Here is a 12,340-nt window from a genome sequence, read left to right on the forward strand (position 1 = left end):
ACAGGTGAGGTTCCAGGGGACTGGAGTGTAGCTAATGTTGTCCCTGGGTCAAGAATGGATAATCCAGGAAATTATAGGTTAGTGAGCTCACACCAGTGGTCATAAATCTATTGGAAGGTACGCAGGGATATGTCTTAAGAAGATTTGGAAAGGCCTGGTCAGATTTGGGAATGGTTACCATGGGTTTGTGAAGGGCAGGTCATGCCTTACAAATTTGATTGTTTTTTTTTGAGGAGGTTACAAAAGTGCAGATGATGGTAGAAGAATGGATGTTTTCTGCATGGACATTTGACAAGATCCCTGATAGGCTGATCTAGAAGGTACACATCCATGTTGAATTCAAAGTTTGAATTCAGAAGTGTTATTCTGGCTCAAGGTTAATAACCAGTGTTGTTCCATAGGGATTGTTGGCACCCCATTATTTTTTGACATATATATATATATTGCGCGCACACACACACACACACACACACAGAGGAGAAAAAGTAGCTGGGCAGAGTTCTGGTGGGGGGTGTTTAAATAGTGGTGGAAGCAGATACAAAAGTAACATTTAAGAGGATTTGTGTTATGTCTGATTGTGTGTCTGCATGTTTTGCATTGAGGACCAGAGAACACTGTTTCATTGGGTTGTACTTGTACAATCAGGTGACAATAAACTTGACTTGTCTTTACTTGATTTTGACTTTCAAATGATCGTGGCTCTTGGTTTTCTACATTGTTGAGCTGATGTTTTTAAACTTGTGAAGTTTTGTCCCTTAAACTGAACTGGTATTTCCTTTCAATTTCATGACCTGAATCTCCCTCATATATCTTAACTGTCCATGAAGAATTTATTTATGGAAACATTTGCAGAGATGTTTATTTAAACTTACACTGAGTCATGAGCTCAGTTGATTATGGTAATTCTAAAATAGTATTTATAGAATCATAGAACATTACAGCACAGAAACAGGCCCCTTCGGCCATTCTAGTCTGTGCCAAACCATTTTTTTTTGCCTAGTTCCCCTGACTTGCACCCAGTCCATAGCCCTCCATATCTCACCCATCTCTGAACCTGTCCAAATTCTTAAATGTTAAAATTGAAACCGCATTCACCACTTCAGCTGAAAGCTTAAGCAGGGCATCACCCAGTAAGGTTACATATATGATTAAAATAATTGAAAATGAAGTCTAGAAATTAATGTGGACTTAGTACGGGTTAATAATGAGTTACTCTGGGATCTGAGAATGATTAAAAAGTGTGCACAAGATTTCACTGTTTCAGAAAATGAACTAGAGGTCTTGTACAACAGTGAAATCAAAGGAAAAAGAATCCTATTCATCAACTGAATAGACATTTAAATAGATGAGATGAAATCACATGAGAAAGCTGAATGATTCTTCATAAAATCTTCGGAAGATGGAACAAATGAAGCAGGCAAGGCACATTTACTTAGGATTTTTGTTAAAACTCAAGGAGGGGAAACACATAAAAACCAACCCCTGCTCCCCAAAACAATTAGCACCTTTCCTCTGAAAAAATCCAATGTCTGTTGGTCTGTATTCCACCTCCTCCCATTCTTCCCTTTTCACCAGCCTTTTAATATAGGCGCCTGCCTGCCTTTTACTCATGAGGAAGGGCTCAGGCCCAAAACATTGGTAATATACCCTTACCTCCTCTGGATGCTGCGTGACCTGCTCAGTTCCTCCAGCATTTCTGTGTTTTTACTACAATTACAGCATCTGCAGACTTCCATGTTTCACTCGAGGCGCACATTTTAATGGGGCAACCAGTACCTACATAGAAAAAGCCAGAGAAGACCTGACATTTTTCATTGGATAAATGTGTCAAGGAACTTGACAAAAAGGCAAGTTATAGGAATAGTCTCATTTGGAAGTCATGATCTAAGATAATGCTGGATAATGCTTGTGGGGCTCATTTGTCTACTTCTTCCTGTGTATGTAAGAATCTGCAGGTTCCCTTCAGGTTGTATACCATCTCGACCGATAACTGTATCTCACAGTCCTGATTCTTAACCCTGGGACTCCCTATCATCACCTTCTTCTCAAGAGTAACTATGGATCGGCAATAAATTGTGACCTTTCATGTTATGCCTAGATCCTAAAACTGAATAGAGTAATCCCCCTGGTTATCTGGCACCCATGGGGATTGGTAGATGCTGAATAAGTGAATTTGATGGTTGCTTGATATTGCATGTTGCATGAATTGGTGAACTGACTGATAGGATGTGCCAATTTTAAACTTTTGTATTTTTTTAACTATGATATTTATTTCCCATTATTTTTTTTTTGCTGTTTGCTTGAGTCTGCCAGTGGTTTGAATTCTAGATAATGGGGATTTTATTAGATGTAAAAAAAGCAACATCTCTGCCTTAAATGAAAGAATTCCTTTCATTACAATGGGCAAAGGAACATAATTAATTAAAATAGCCTTAGAGACCAAGCAAATCTTACTGTTCCTATGGCAAAATGTGTTGAAGATAATGAATTGCAATGATTCCAGTGCACATATGAGCCCATCTTTGCAATCTCAAGAATGTTCGATGTCCAGAAATGAACAGCTATATGTGAGATATTTTCCAGCTCTATTTGCAATAGGAGCTTGCTGAAGACAGCCAAAAATTAATGATTAAAAATACACTTCACGGCTGAATTTTGGTTCTTCAGCAACTCCAACTATTTTTAGATAACCACGGGGATATTTTAGCTGGTCTCCAAAGACTCACTTTTGGATGAGGGGAGATATGGAGGATCACCATTTATGTAATCTTGAAACTGTTTAAGCTTTTACATTAATTTGCTCTCTCAGTTAATTAAATCTAAATTCTCTCAGTTTCATATCCCTGTGGAGTATTTTTCTTTCATTAATAATAAGTATTGTATTAACGAGTTTGTTGTTAACTATACAGAATGTTCAATGGTTCATGCACTTGTTCAAACTTTGTCTGGGAGGGCAAGTAATTTGTGAATCTAGACAATTAGTTCTGGAACTGTATCCCACACACATAGTTTGTTGCAGTTAACTCCTACTTAAAAAATGGAGCAGGCAGTGGCATAGTTAGGGGGGTGCAGGGGGAGCACATTTTTTCAAAAGTGGCACATTTTGAACTTTATGCTCACCAGTGGTGGATTAATCATTAGCTTAGGCTGTGAGTAGGCTCAAGCCTAGGGGCCCGGAAGGGAGGGGGCCCTGATAGCAAATAGGTTACAGCAATCGCCGATTGGTGACAATGTTTTTTTCCAGATTTTCATTGATTGGAGACCCAGCTAGAAATGTCGACTCTTCTTTTTCTCCCTCTGAGTTCCTGTTGTAGATTTTATTTGGCTTCAGACCACGGTATCTTCCGTCTCCTTGTGTGCATCCATTTGATTGGATGTCAACGGTGTAAGTTCCTTGCTGATTTGGCACATTCAGCCCTTCAGCTATTAGCTGGCGTAGATCAGGGTTTGCATGCCACACATGCGTGAATTGCAGCAAACCCAAGGCTCAAAACAATATTTGATTTACGTTCAAAGTAATTTGGAAGGCTGTGAGCAAAATGCTTTATTTTAAAAACTGAATTAATTAGATGCAAATTGTGCCCCACTGTCAGGTAGGCCGAGGGGGTGTCGGGAGCTCCGGTGTGAGGTCGGCTCAGGGAAGGGTTCAGAGTCGGGCATCAGGCATCATACAATTTCTTCAGTGCTTCAACCCATAGGCGGGAAATACTTGTGGATCACTGGAATGCATCGAGCTCTGGCAAGAGATCGACTGCACGAATGGATATATGTCTTTTTCTGTCATTTTCGGCACTGAAGAGGATCAAAACCTATTTGTGCTGAACAATGAATGATGAGAAACTTCGTTATCTGGCACTCAAGCACATTGAATCAGATATGCTTCAATCTGTTGATTTACATTCTGTTATTGACACTTTTGTAAACCAAAAAGCATGTAATTTGTTTAAGTATAAATGTAAAAGAAAATGAAAAAAAAATGAATAAAAGAGCAGTAATTGATTCTTGTAACTTTGATATTATACATGTAGTACATTATACATAGTACAATGTTATTTAATGTAACTTAACGGCACTTTATTCTATTCAACCAAGGGTGGGGCAGCTGGGAAAGGTTAAGGGGACCCTTACTAAACTCAGCCTTAGCACCGGGTGGTAGTTAATCTGCTACTGTTTCTCACCACTGTTCACTATCTCCTGTGATGCACTGTTAGACTAAGCTCCAGTGAGCACACAGTTCAAAAAGGTGCCACTTTTGAACAAATATGCTCAGGCCAAGGGAGTTGTCTGGCTGCTGGCATCTGGGAGCAATAGGTCCAAAGGTATTTGTTTCTCCTTGGCTTTCAAAATTATAATACGTTAGTGATAAAAGGTGTAAGTACAATAAAAATAATGTTGGAAGACTGTACAGAACATCAAATTTTAGGCTACCTCCAAATTTTGTATTGTTTACAAGCCAAAACACTTTGGCACCCATACCCTAGCCAATGCACTTTCCTATCATGGGTGCAATCATCATTTCCATGGCTTTTGGTACTATCATAGAGTTTTTTTTCTGATAAGAAATGCTGTGGACAAAAATATTAAGAAGAAGAAACTATCTGAGTGGGACAGAAAGAGTATAAAATAAGTTGAAAATCGAGAAAAAGAATCATCAAAATGTCAGAGATTGGATGCCTACTTTCCATTCAGCAAGCACACGACATCCGCTGCGCCAGAGGTGAAACCCTCTGAAGACTTGCTACCTACCTTCAGCTCAGGACCAGGAGATAGAGACGGTGCCCAGGCTGCTGTGGTTGCGCCTGAGGCGAAACCCTCTAAATACCTACTTTCGGCCTAGGTGCTGGTGACAGCACCCTGGCTGCAGGGGCTGCACAGGTGGTGGAAGTGGAGCCCCTCGTAGATGTGACCACTTCAGCAGATTATCATCCAGAGGACAAAGATGACACAGTAAGACTACGTGCGATCATTGACACTCATACGGAGTACCCTACAGACCCACATATGTTTTGTGAAACACCTGATCTAGTACATGCTCTTCTTGAATTAGGCCCTTGACAGCCAAGCCTTAAAGATAATCTTGAGTTTTCCAAAAGCTGGACGTAATTTCAGTGCAACTTGGTACAAGAAACAAGTTAAAAGTGGTTGTGAAATCGATAGGCACTGGCTGATTTACTCACCAGGTCCAAACACTATGAATTGCTTTGCTTGTTGGCTTTTTTCAAATCAGTCGAATGGTTGGAGAGATCCAAAAAAACTAATTGCAAGATTTTTGCTAAAGGTACACACAAAATTGAAAAACATGAAAAAAGTGAAAGTCGCCAAAAAGAGGAGAAAACTCTTTTCATTACCAAATTTTGTTTGTTCAATGACAGAACTGCCTTTACTGATCTTGTAATGGTGGAAAGGAAAGAGATGGAGGAAAAACAGGATGATTCTAACCCGAGTTATAGATGGGGTTCTCTAATTGGGAAAACAGCGATTGGCATCACGAGTATCAAAGTTTAGGTTCCCCAAGTACAAATGAAGGCAATTTTTTTGGAACTTATTAAGGTGTTTGCCAAAAATGATACATTACTAGAGCAGCATTTATTACTGAGTGATCGAAATGCAACATATCTCAACCCTGACATACAAAATGATCTGATACACCCCTTATCAGCCCAGGTTCTATCAAAGATAATAGCTAAAATCAAGGTAGTTAAGTGTTTTGCAATAATTGTTGACTACTGATATCAGCAGAACTGATGATTTTTTTTAATCCTTGTGATATTTATCAATAAACTGTAATGCAGTGGAACGATTTGTACAATTCAGCAAAATATCTGAAGCAAAGGCTGAAGATTTTTTCAACATTGTTCTTCCAGCAATCAAAAACTTAATGCTGTCAATAACTATGCATTACAGTCAGTCTACGATGGAGCAGGCACCATGTCGGGTGAAATATCTGGTCTCCAAACAAAGATTAGAGAAGTTGCCCCAAACTCTTTACGCACTGCTGTGCACATAATTTATGTTTGGTTCTAATTGATGAAGTAAGATCCAATATTCAAACCAGGTTTTTTCTAAAATCTAGCAAGTATCTATACCTTTCTTTTTCTGTAAGTTTACCTTGTCTTTCAGTACTAAAGGAGAAACAACATGATCATATCAAATCTTTCACATTGAATCTAAAGAAACTTTGTGATAATAGGAAGTCAGCAGTGGATGTAGTCTTGCAGAATTTACCAGTGCTATTAGTTGCTTTGCAAAGAATTCTGGATGGGGAGATTAAAAAAACTGTACTCTTAAACAGCTCGCTGAGGCAAAGGATAGACTGGAAACACCCAGTACTTAACAATTTTTAGTTGTTCTTATATTCTGGAGTAAAATGCTAGACAAGGCTTTCAATTACAGAACATTAGTCTAGATCTGGTAACAGCTTCTCATTTGATTCAGCTTTTTGAAAAAGATATGAAAAACAAGCAAAATGAGTACGAGTCTCAATTAAAACAGATTGAGAATGAAGCAACCGAGTTGGCGAGAAATTGTGATATTAATACAGAATGCAAGCAGCGCAGAGAACGTAAAAGAATATGAAGAAATTGCAGAGGATAAAGGAATATTTGATGCCTGAAAAAAATTCATAATTGAATCCTACTTAGTATCGTTAGATTTTGTTAAAAATAGCACAAGTAAAAGATATGAGCATTTTAAAAATGTGGCTTCCAAATTTAGTGGTTTAGATCCAAAGCATTTTGACAAAATAGATAATGTGAATTTTTACCAGATACATACTCGGACATCATCAACAGTCAAAATGAAATCATATAAGAGTTTCTTTAATTCAAAGACATTCAAAGAGATAATGAGCACTAACTAGCAGGGAGGCAAATTCAACTGTTGAGAAACTGACCATCAACAATGTACAAAAATTCATGATCACCAATGACGTGTGTTCCATTTATCCTAACCTGCCCACATTGCACCACATTTTTCTGACTTTATCAATAACTAGTGCAGTTTGGGAATCATCCTTTAGCTGGCACAAACTCATAATGTTCTTCCTTTGTTCTACAACAGGCAGGGATAGATTGTCTGGGTTAGCTCTGGCCTCCATTGGACTATGGAGGTAGATTATAATAAAGTAATAGATAACTTTGTTAGAAAATGAAGCCTGGACAAAAGGGGCTGTTGTTTAATACATTTTTCATACTTCATTTTGTTTTCATTTTACTTTTAAGATGTAAAATTGTTAAATAGCACGTGTTTTTATTATGTTTTGATTTCAAATACAAATAACAACTATGTACTCCCTTTAAAACTGTATCTTCCTTAAGTTCCTTTGATGTTAAATACAAAATGAAAATGTATTATGAATTTTAAATTATTTGGTATGCATCGTGGATGTGCAAACATTAATTTCCTTTGTGTGCTGGTTGCGAAACGTGTGCCCGCTCACATGCACACGGCTTTGAGGGAACAGTGGTCGTGGCATCTTTTTTTATGTGCTCGCTCCCTCTGATGTTAAAACCTGGCTACGCTCCTGGGAGTGGCTGAAGGGCAGTCAGAGTAGCATTGAACCAGTGGACTGCAATTTTAAGGGAACCTCTAATTTACTTCTGATAATTAGTTGATATGCTTCAAGCAGGATCAAAAGCCATGACTTCTCACCCTAATCCTCAGCTCTACAATCAATAGTATTAAACAACTGCTCAGAAATCCATCATTCATAGATCAAATGTGAGGTCCCTGCAAGTATATTTGGAATAAAATAACTTCACAAACACACTGATGTCCTTTTGGTCTAAATATTGATTATGAAGCTTTAGGCTTCACATTGTCTAAAGAAAAACATGAAACCTCATTTAACTTCATTATGAATATAAATATATCTAACTGAATTATCAACAACATTACATCATTGCAATGGATCACAATTTCTCCACAAAACTGATTACTGCTTCTGTTCTGAATGAACTCACACAAGGTCCTTCCTGCCCCCTCCTCGAGGAGCTTAGCTAAGACTTAGCATTCATGTTCACTTCACCAGGGAGTTACCTTGACAGGTTTTACAAAGACATTTGCACCTCAGCCGTCTGAGTTAAATTAAGTCAACACCCTGATTTTAAGCATGCTTTAGAATTATTTACCCACGGATTGTAATCATTTCAGTTTCACGCAATCTCCTACTTTTATCTTTTATTTCCCCAAAATAAACTTTATCCACAACAAAAAATAAAAATAAAAATGATAGCAGTTTCATATGCAAGACATGGAATTCTTCAAATTGTCTACAGCGACCATGGACCATGCTACAGCTGTAGAGAATTCAAGAACGTGACAGATGATTTTTGACATGTGACTTCAAGTCCTCTGCATCCACAGTCAAACGGTAAAGCAAAGAAAGTTGTTCATATTGTTAAACAGTTGCTCAAGAAAGCACTAGGCAGTGGTCAGATCCTTATCTAGCTCTATTGAGTTGCAGAGCTTGGTTACTTGAACATGGCATGTCACCCGCTAAGGTTTTGATGGGATGTAGACGACACACTGCACTTCAGAATCAGAATCAGGATTTGTTGTCATGAACAGGTCATGAAATTTGGTGTTTTGTGGCAGCATCAAAGTGCAAACATACATATTATAGCCATTTTAAAACATTACTATAAAAATAAAATAACAACAGTGCATAAAAATTAAGGCAGTGTATTTGGTTCATTGATTATTCAGGAATCTGATGGCAGTGGGGAAGAAGTTGTTCTAGTGCAGCTGAGTGCTCGTCTTTAGACTCCTGTACCTTTTCCCCGATGATAGCAGAGTGAAGAGGGCATGGCCTGGGCGGTGAGGGTTTTTGAGGAGAGAGGCTGTATTTTTAAGACACTGCCTCATGTAGATGTCCGCGATGGAGTGAAGTCTGGCGCCTGTGATGTTCCAGGCCAAGTTAACAATATCTGGGTTTATTCTTGTCCTGAGAGTCGGCGCCTCCATACCAGGTGGTGCTGCAACCAGCCAGTAATGCTCTCCATGGTACATGGTACACCTTGTAGAAGTTTATGAGAGTCTTCGGTGACATACCAAATCTCCTAAGACATCTCACAAAGTATAGGTGCTGGTGAGCCTTCTTTGTGATTGCATCAATATGAAGGCTCCAGAATAGATTCTCGGAGATGCTAACACCCAGAAATTTGAATTTATTGACCCTCTCCACTACTGAGCACTCGATGAAGACTGGGTTGTGTTCCGCTAACTTCCTCCTGAAGTCCATCATCATTTCCTTGGTTTTGCTGACATTGAGTGCAAGAATGTTTTCATTACACCATTCAACAAGGTGATCTATCTCCCTCCTGTACACTTCCTCATTGCCATTTGTGATTCTGCTGACAACTGTGGAGCCATTGGCAAACTTGTAGATGGCATTGGAATTGTGCCTGGACACACAGTCATGGATGTATAATGAATAGAGCAGTGACCTAAGCAAGCATCCTTGGGGTGCGCCTGTGTTGATGATCAGTGAGGAGGAGACGTTGTTTCCAATTCGCTACATCCCTGGGTGTCTAGGGAGGGGTAGCACCTCTGGTTAGGGGGGGTTTGTCATGCCCTTTTCAGGCAGCTCATCCACCTTTGGTCCCCACCTGATGCTCAACTCTCCACTGTGGTTCCAAGTAGCTGGAGCACGCACAGCAGCCACACCCCGGTAAACTGTCTTGGCAATCGGGCAAAACTAGGAGAGGGTAGCCGATGGGTCTTTGGCCCTCAGTGAGGTAGGGATCTGTCTATCCCAGTATATGAAGTCTGGCCCTGGCGGATTGAGTGGAAGAGACTGATTAATGTCCAGTGGTCAAGAAAGCAGGCCAGCTGGTGTTGTGGAGCACTGAACATGACAAGACACTTAGACAATCTGGTCATCCAATGCAGCGAGAGAGGTCTCCAGCCATAATGGTTCTGTGCTACTGGATCAAGGTCTTTTCTGCTGAGAGTGGGATTGCTCCTGTGCAACAGCTGTTCCACTTAAAACTCCATCACGCGCAGGTTTCTGTTGTGCAATAATCTCAGTTAACCCAACTCATCAAGTCCTGTGATGATGGGGGAGTGGCGAAGCAATAGGTGGAGATGACCACTGGCAGTTGTAGTCACAAACCTGCAATATAGGTGGCCTATGGACCAGTGTTCATTCATCTTTGTATCCTGGAGAGCACTGTCCATCCTCACATGAGGAATGGGATTGGAAAAGGTACCCCAAATATTGCCTTCCCCACAAGAGCATCTGGCAAGCTAACCGTGGCTGGCAGATCATCTCTTTAGCAGTCAACATACAAGAAAAATAAATAAAAATAAAACTAATTTTTGGAGCTGGTTAGAGACAAGATGGAAAGGCCTGAAAGATGAACAGCACTCATAGGGACTGAATTTGCTGTTAGTGCATGGACATTGCTGCACTCAGTGAGACCAGGCTTGAAGACAAGGGTTCATTACAGGAAGCAGTGAAGAGATACACATACTTTTGGAAAGGAAAATCACAGACTGACAACAGGATTGATGGAGAAGGGTTTTCGATCAAAACTGGTCTGATGAAGAACATCCCTACCCTACCCACTGGAATCAATTAATGTATCATGAAGTTCCGCTTTCCTCTCGTTAAGTCCTGGCATATCACCATCGTCAGTGTCTATGTACTAACTCTTGTGAGTTCAGATGAAGTCAAGGAAAGTTTCTACGAGGACCTGGACCAGACTATTCAGACAACCCTTGCCAGCGACAAACTTGCCATCGGTGGCTTCAATCATAGGGTGGGATTAGAATGCAACAACTGGGACGGAGTCCTTGGGAGACATGGAATGGGAAAATCAAAGAGTAATGGCCTGCTGCTTCTAAGTAAGTGTGACAATCACAATTTGTGCATCACTAACACGATGCTCAGCTTTCAAACAAGTACAAAATAACTTGGATGCATCTTAGGTCCAAACGCTGGCACCTACTTGACAATGTCATAGTACGCCAGTGCGACCTTCAAGACATCACCATCACCCAGCCCATGTGAGGTACCTAGTATTGGACAGATCATAGGCTGGTTCGGTACATCCTCAACCTGCAAGTAGCTCCTTTGCTTCGTAAACAATCAAAGACTACCAGAGTATCATTCAACATTGGCAGACTGCAAGATCCAGGTCAAGCCCAACATTTTCAAGATGTGCTTAATAAAAACTCTCCAACAATTCAGCGCTTGTGGGAACCTGATCTGAAAAGTGGAAGCTGTTCAAAGATGTCGTCACGCAGACTGCAACAACTATACTCGGAATGAAAACCTGAGTGCATCAAGATCGGTTTGATGAAAGCCACAGGACCATTTCAACAGCCCTCAGAGCCCAGCATAAGGCCTATGCGGATGGACAAAATGAGCCATCATCTTTCTCAAAGAACGACAAAGTTTAAATTCTGCAGTCCAAAGTATAGGCGAAACTGCGAGTAATGAACGACAAATGGTGGCAGAGAAAAGCTGAGCAGGTGGAACGCTCTGCAGACATGCATGCCACCAGAGAGCTTTTTAGTGCCATAAAGTCAGTTTATGCTCCTTCTAAATCAAGTCACAAAAGCTGTTGTCCTGAGAGAATGCAGCAGAATGTGTGCCCATAACAATTGCATTGCTGGTAATGTTGTAGAACCCCTTTGAATGAATTGCAATATAGGTAAATGAATCGTCACTGCAACTCACATGTTGTATGGCATCTGCCTAATCGCCAATAGAAGTTGAGATCTTACCTCTCAAATGGTACATAATTGTTGGTTTTGCAGGGTTAACATGCAAGTGCATGTGAAGCCACATGCAAGTCAAAATTGAACTCTGTGCGATATAGTCCAGACTTTCATGCACCCTGGTAATGTCAAGAAAAGCATTCAAACAGGCCGTAAAGGATATTAGCCACTGGTTTACCCATCCACTATCATGAAATGCATTGAGAGGCTGGCCATGGCTCACATTAATTCCAGCCTTCAGACTTGACCCATTTCAATTTGCTTATCACAACAGGTTAATAGCAGATGCCATCTTTTTGGCCCTCCATGCAGTTCGAGAACATCTGGATCTCAAGGAGGCCTATGATACATTATTATTCATTGACCACAGCTCAGCTTTCAGCTCCTTAGTACCAAATAATCTCATTCCAAACCACCAGGAATATGGAATCCATACCACCTTTTGCAACTAGATCTTCAACCTGGCAGTCACAATCAGTGAGAAATGGAGAAAATATCTCTTCTACAATCATCATCAGTGCTGGTGCCTAGAAGGCTACTTATTCACCCTCTTAAAATATTCCCTGTACATCTATGACTATGTGCCCAAATACTGTTCTAACTTGTATCCAAA

The sequence above is a fragment of the Narcine bancroftii genome, chromosome 5, assembly GCF_036971445.1.
Source record: "Narcine bancroftii isolate sNarBan1 chromosome 5, sNarBan1.hap1, whole genome shotgun sequence".
Classification (NCBI taxonomy): Eukaryota; Metazoa; Chordata; class Chondrichthyes; order Torpediniformes; family Narcinidae; genus Narcine; species Narcine bancroftii.